Source organism: Bubalus kerabau, chromosome 21 (assembly GCF_029407905.1).
Source record: "Bubalus kerabau isolate K-KA32 ecotype Philippines breed swamp buffalo chromosome 21, PCC_UOA_SB_1v2, whole genome shotgun sequence".
NCBI lineage: Eukaryota > Metazoa > Chordata > Mammalia > Artiodactyla > Bovidae > Bubalus > Bubalus kerabau.
The window spans coordinates 57,166,859-57,174,221 of NC_073644.1; the positions used below are offsets into that span (position 1 = coordinate 57,166,859).

The following is a 7,363-nucleotide window of genomic DNA, read 5'->3' on the forward strand; positions in this document are numbered from 1 at the left end:
ACAGTTTTATGTACAATGTGTTGCCTAAAGGATTCTTCACTGAGTGCCATGAGTTAAGGACACCTAATATAAAAGCCATGGGATCTCATTTCAATGGCTTTATGGAGGTGGAAAAGACTATCTTCCATCTTGGAAAAAGACCTCTGGTTATTAATTACTCTTACCCATAGACAGGGACAGTTCGGAATCGAATTCAGCAGGTTATGGGGGCAAATTCAGGATCTACAGAGCCTCTGATTCAGCACCGTGATGGACTGCTATGTTGACTGCATTAGGGTTAGTCCATGGTAGCTTGCCTTGAGAATGAAATCACCATATTATCTTTTAGGCTTCCATGGTCGCTCAGAAGGTAAAGAATTTGCCTGCAATGCAGGAGACCCAGATTCCATCCCTGGGTTGGGAAGATCCCCTGGAGAAGGAAATGCAACCCACTCCAGTATTCTTGCCTGCAGATTCCTATGGACAGAGGCTGGCAGGCTATAGTCTATGGGGTCACAAAGAGTCGAACACGACTGAGCAACTAACACATGCATATAATCTTTTAATATTCTTGGGTAAAATAACAATATTTTGATTATCTCTTTGTAAATGCATATTGAAATATGACAGTGAAGTGGCAGGCTATCTACAACTCTTTTTCAAATGGTTCGGCCAAACAAAGTCTGAAGATAGAGCAAATGTGATAAAATGACCACAGGGGAGTCTAGGTCAAGAATAAACAGGTGTTTCTTCTTTTCAGTTTTATTTATTTTTTTTTTTGCAGACTTTTAGTTTTTTAAATAAAATATAATTTGGGGAAGGGATGAGAAGGCGATAGCCTTGATGCCAATGGAGAACCTAAATATCCTTTAAGTATAGCATGGAGCATGGGAAGCAACTTGGCAAGTTTGAAGCCCTAAAAAAAAGGCCAGCCAGGCAAATGGAATGTGATATCACGGTGAGTGGAGCAAAGGTAAAGATAACGAGAGCGGCTACCTTGGTTTCCCCAGTTTCTCAGTAATTTGCTCTGTCAGTGGTTTGTTGCCTGGGTTTTAAAGCTACACAAACTCCATTAAACATCTCTCAGTTTTGTGACACTCCAGGAAAAGAGGCATCCTGGGTTTCATTCATTTTCAATACCATAGCATACTGAGAAATGCTTTCCTAAAGCAAGTCAGGGTTTTGTTTCCTGCATTGTCAGGAAATCCAGGCTTCCACATCAAATGTAAGGGAGATCATATGATATGCTTTATGTGAAATACTTAACCCCATGCCAGGCACACAATGAGCCTGTGATAAATGACAGCTGCCTTGTCATCACCGTGTTTATTAGCTCCTACAAATCCTTTATCAGAGAATGACTGCTTGAACTTCAAACCTACGTCCATCAATCAAGTTAACAGATATTTATTGATAGCAGAATATGACTAACAGCTAATTCTGTGAATAGCCAGTGTACAGTAACTCAGAAAGGGACAGTTCACAATGGAGCAAACAATCAGATTTCATACACACATACAGGGTAGCACTTAAGCCAGGATTTAAAGCATGTTTAAATTTTCCATAGGCAGCAAGCCTATCTCCTCCTCATCCCTCCCCCAAATTGTATTTTATTTTGAAAAACTAAAAGCCTGCAAAAAAAAAAAACTGAAGAGAAAAACATGTTTATTTTTCACCTAGATTCCTCCATGGTTATTGTTTTCTCACATTTGCTCTATCTTCAGACTGGCTGAACCATTTGAAAATCAGATCAGATCAGATCAGTTGCTCAGTCGTGTCCAACTCTTTGCGACCCCATGAACTGCAGCACGCCAGGCCTCCCTGTCCATCACCAACTCAGGGAGTTCACTCAGACTCATATCCATTGAGTCAGTGATGCCATCCAGCCATCTCATCCTCTGTCGTCCCCTTCTCCTCTTGCCCCCAATCCCTCCCAGCATCAGAGTCTTTTCCAAGGAGTCAACTCTTCACATGAGGTGGCCAAAGTACTGCAGTTTCAGCTTTAGCATCATTCCCTCCAAAGAAATCCCAGGGCTAATCTCCTTTAGAATGGACTGGCTGGATTTCCTTGCAGTCCAAGGGACTCTCAAGAGTCTTCTCCAACACCACAGTTCAAAAGCATCAATTCTTTGGCACTCAGCCTTCTTCACAGTCCAACTCTCACATCCATACGTGACCACAGGAAAAACCATAGCCTTGACTAGATGAACCTTTGTTGGCAAAGGAATGTCTCTGCTTTTGAATATGCTATCTAGGTTGGTCATAGCTTTCCTTCCAAGGAGTAAGCGTCTTTTAATTTCATGGCTGCAGTCACCATCTGCAGTGCTTTTGGAGCCCAGAAAAATAAAGTCTGACACTGTTTCCACTGTTTCCCCATCTATTTCCCATGAAGTGATGGGACTGGATGCCATGATCTTCGTTTTCTGAATGTTGAGCTTTAAGCCAACTTTTCACTCTCCACTTTCACCTTCATCAAGAGGCTTTTGAGTTCCTCTTCACTTTCTGCCATAAGGGTGGTGTCATCTGCATATCTGAGGTTATTGATATTTCTCCCAGCAATCTTGATTCCAGTTTGTGTTTCTTCCAGTCCAGCGTTTCTCATGATGTACTCTGCATAGAAGTTGTAGCTATCCTGACACTACACCCTCAGATTTCAACATGTATTTCAACCACAATATTGTTACCTGTTGTTGCATTAGTCACTCAGTCATGTCCAACTCTTTGTGACCCCATGGACTGTAGCTCACCAGGCTCCTCAGTCCATGGGATTCTCCAGGCAAGAATACTGGAGTGGGTTGCCATTTATTCCTCCAGGGGATCTTCCCAACCCAGGGACTGAATCTAGTCTCCTGCATTGCAGGCAAATATTTTACCGTCTGAGCCACCAGAAAAGCCCAATTGTTATTTTACCCAAGACTATTAAAAAGTCAATGGCACCCCACTCCAGTACTCTTGCCTGGAAAATCCCATGGACGGAGGAGCCTGGAAGGCTGCAGTCCATGGAGTCGCTGAGGGTCGGACATGACTGAGTGACTTCACTTTCATTTTTCACTTTCATGCATTGGAGAAGGAAATGGCAAGCCACTCCAGTGTTCTTGCCTGGAGAATCCCAGGGATGGGGGAGCCTGGTGGGCTGCCCTCTATGGGGTCGCACAGAGTCAGACACGACTGAAGTGACTTAGCAGCAGCAGCCATGATATCATCTAGTATGCAATACATTTTCAGATTTTCCCAACTTTCACAAACTGTTTTTTTATAGCTTTTCTTATTTTATTTTATTTTTATGTACTTTTTAAAGCCAAGAAACAGTTAATGAACAAGCATTTGTTTGCTATCAAGACTGTACCTCCTGTGCCTTCCCTGGTGGTCCAGTGGTTAAGACTCCATCCTTCTAATGCACAGGGCGTTGGTTTGATATTGGTCTGGGAAAATAGATCCCACATACTGTGCAGGCACGCACACACACACACACACACACACAGATTGTATGTCTGGTTCCAGGTGATTCCCACGAAGGCAGAGGCTCTTGATATTGTTTTCTACACATGGAATGATAGGCACTTCATCAACCCTGAGATCAATCATTCTGGGTAGTCGACAAGTCCTCACAATTGAATTCCCTTTTGATAAGACTTCTGAGAAACATCGAGGAGAATATTAAAACAATTACTCATGTGGTTCACTTTAAAAAAATTTTCATGTTAATTTTCTGATAATTGGAGGGATAAGGTGGAAAGCGGTGGGTGGGGGAGGGGGCAAATGATTACTTTCCCTTTGATTATCTGCCTAATTGTTTTCATTCCCTAAGATGCTTTGTCACTGACGTGTGGACTTAGCATTACATTGGGAATACAGGTGCCCAGAGGTAAATATTGTTTCTACATTCTGTGGTTCATTTGAGGTAGTTAGAAATGTAGAGACCTATTTCTTTTTTCAGAGTGCACTTTTGTTTGCAGCAGATAGATCCTATCTCCTTGGAAATAATTAGATAAAGTTATAATGCTCCGCAGCTGCTGAGTTATTAGCCAAATGCTCACCAAATGAGATCTCTCATTAGGGCTCATGAACAGGTAATCTCTTTTGATAGATGAACTTATAATTTTCATATCCATTTACACAAGTCACAGATATCTGCTTTTATATTGATTTCTAATGACTTGGCACATAGGATGCTATATTTGATTTCCCCTTTTAAAGGAGATAAAATCATTACTGACACGTGATTAAGCTCATTTTCAAAATGGCACAGGATCTGCTAGGAATTAGATATTGTGAATGGTGATAGTTTATGCACTGAGACTCAAAATTTTTTCTTAGTTTTAACTTCAATGGAAAGTCATGTCTTCTGATATCTTCACCATTATGCAAACTGATAATTATAATTCACATACAACTTGTCCACACGTCCCTATTTAACCAAAGCTGATGAGTAGAAGTTAACACTAAGTTACAAATGGAAACAGGTCAAAGTGTTCATTTTTTCCTGCCTCGGAGCCAGATTGCTTCAGGATCTAAACTGCTGCTTGATAGCAATTTAGTAACTTTTGGGTGGTCAATCTTTTTCTTGATGAACTGAGAAAATTCCAATATCTTCCCTTATTGCAAGTAGAAAAAGCTTACCTCATTTACAGGAGGTAATAAATACATCTGCGGCAGCTTAGTTTTTTGATCATGAAAGGATGGTATTGAAACTGGAATCCTCTTACACGGTCTTACTAGGAATGTAGAATAATGCAGATCCCCTGGAAAACAGTCTGGAAGTTCCTACAAAGGTTAAACAAAGAGCTACCATTTGACCTGAAATCCCACATCTAGGTGCAATGGCACCCCACTCCAGTACTCTTGCCTGGAAAATCCCATGGACAGAGGAGCCTGGTAGGCTGCAGTCCATGGGGTTGCTAGGAGTCGGACACGACTGAGCGACTTCACTTTCACTTTTCACTTTCATGCATTGGAGAAGGAAATGGCAAGCCACTCCAGTGTTCTTGCCTGGAGAATCCCAGGACGAGGGAGCCTGGTGGGCTGCCGTCTATGGGGTCGCACAGAGTCGGACATGACTGAAGCGACTTAGCAGCAGCAGCAGCAGTAGGTATTTAACCAAGAGAATTGAAAATATATGTCCATACATTGAAAGCAACACTATTCATAATCACCAAAAATGGAAACAAATCGAATGTTCATCAACTGATGAATGGAAAAATCAAGTCTGAAATAGCCATATGATGGAGTGTTATTTGACACCAAAAGCTGTACTGAATTGAGCTCCGTCATAGATGAGCCTTGAAAACATTGTGCTAAGTGAAAGAAACCACATGCGAAAAAAATCATTTTACGATTCCATTTATATTAAATAGCCAGGATAGGCAATTCTATAAAGACAGAAAGTTGATTAATTGTTCCTTAGTGCTGGGAGTGTTGGGGGAGAAATGGGTAGTGACTGCTAATGAGCATAGGACTTCTTATTTGGGCGACAAACAACTGTTTTAAAATAGATTGTGGTGACGGTCAAACAACTTTGTGAATCTACTAAAAGCCATTGAAGTGCACATCTTAAGTGGATCAACTGAATGCTGTGTAAATTTTATAAAAAGTGTTTTATATAGAATTAATATGTGGTGGCGGTTTAGTTGCTAAGTCAGGTCCAACTCTTGCAACCCTGTGGACTGAAGCCCACCAGGCTCCTCTGTCCATTCCTTCCCAGGCAAGAATACTACAGTGGGTGGCCATTCCCTTCTCCAGGGGATCTTCCCAGCCCAGGGATCTAATCCAGGTCTCCTGCATTGCAGGCAGTCTTCCACATTGCAGGCAGTCTTCCGCACTGCAGCTGAATTCTTTACTGACTGAGCCACCAGGGAAGATCAGAATTAATATACATACAACATATTTATGTACCAAATAATATATATTAAATTACATCAATACATAACATGGTATAATGTTTATATCTATCTATCTACTATCTTTAGTAGTAGTTCTTTCTGGGGAAGGAAAAGGTGTGGTTTTGTTAACATGCAGCCACTAGGACAACGCAAAAATTATTCAGTGATTATTACCACTTTCGGAAAAGTAGCTTAGAAAGATTTCTATTCACCATATTTAATTCATTGGTATTTGAAGACAAAGCACAAATACCACAGTGCTATGTCTGTGTCTTTCATAATATGAATGAGACAGACAAGTCATAGTGTGTAAGGCTTGGGAAACATTTCCTCTTCAACAAAAATGAACAAGGTTGAAATTCCTCCTCTTACAGTCTCTGAGTTCCAGAATATTTTACTTCTTGGTCTAGGAAGTTACACAGTGTGTGTTTTGTGATAATTCATTGAACTGTATACTTATATTTTGTGCACTTTTCTGAATGTTTATTATTTTTAAAATGTATTACCTCATGGGCTGGGGCATTCAGGCATGACCAGAAACATGTGTTAAGGGTTTTTTCCCAGGTACAAGTTAGAGGGGTGGGGAAATGTTTTAGCTTTGGCTTTCCTTCTCCCCCTGGACAATAGGGCAGGTTTGGGGGACAAGGGCCCCAGCGTGAGAAGTCAAGGTAGAGTAACTGGCTCCCAAGTCTATTAGAAACTGGACAAGCTTACCTTCCACGTCCATGGTCACCTGTGTGATGATGACTGTCTTCTTGGGACCCTTGGGAGGTCCTGAGTCCCATCAATCAACTGCTGCCATGACTGGGGTGGGGCCATTGCCTCCTCCATGGACCATCTTCTTGCAGGGTGGGCGAGGCCTTTGGTGGAGGCTGGGACCCGTTTCTTGGGCATTCCTTTCTCCGGTGTTCAGGGACCCCACAGTTAAAATAGGCTACCTTTCCTGGCAGAGGTTTACAGAAAGCACTTTTGGGGTGACCAGGAGCTGAGTCTTGTCTTATCACGATGCTCCCAAATGGCTGGTTTTGCCCTTGTTCCTTTCTTGTCATGCTGTTCTTTCCTTTCCTCCTTGGCCTGATATCTATTGGTAAAAACACTGATGGGCATGTCAATAAGAGAGTTGAGAGGGGTTTGGGGTCCCCTGGTAAGCTTTTGACATTTCTGATAATGTCAAGGGCTGACCAGCTAAAGAAGTGGGTGCAAATACAATGCATCCCTTGAAAGTGTTTGGGTCCACATTCATATGTTTTTTGAGAGTACTGACTAACCAGACCTGAAATAGGACTCAATTTTCATCATGGTCTTGGGTGATCTCTTTAACCTTACCGCAGTTCACAGTTTTAATTATGCATCATTTATCCCTTCAATGAAGCAAAGGATCCTGTGATCCTTTCTAGTGATACTAGGCTGACTTGGCTGAGAGTGCCAGTTAGAATCCCTTAGAAGCACTGCCATCATGCCCAGGGGCCCCAGGGGTACTGACGAGGTTGGGCACGTGTAATTCT

The 7,363-nt window shown here is 41.9% G+C and overlaps 1 long non-coding RNA gene across 1 annotated transcript; it reads right to left on the reverse strand.

The window, feature by feature from the left end:
- Positions 1-3,358: 3,358 nt before the first annotated feature.
- On the reverse strand, positions 3,359-6,936 carry LOC129636255 (uncharacterized). Its single transcript, XR_008706832.1, has 3 exons — positions 6,573-6,936; positions 4,600-4,743; positions 3,359-3,614 (listed from the first exon to the last, which is right to left on the reverse strand). It is a non-coding gene; the product is annotated as an uncharacterized LOC129636255 (long non-coding RNA).
- Positions 6,937-7,363: the final 427 nt, after the last annotated feature.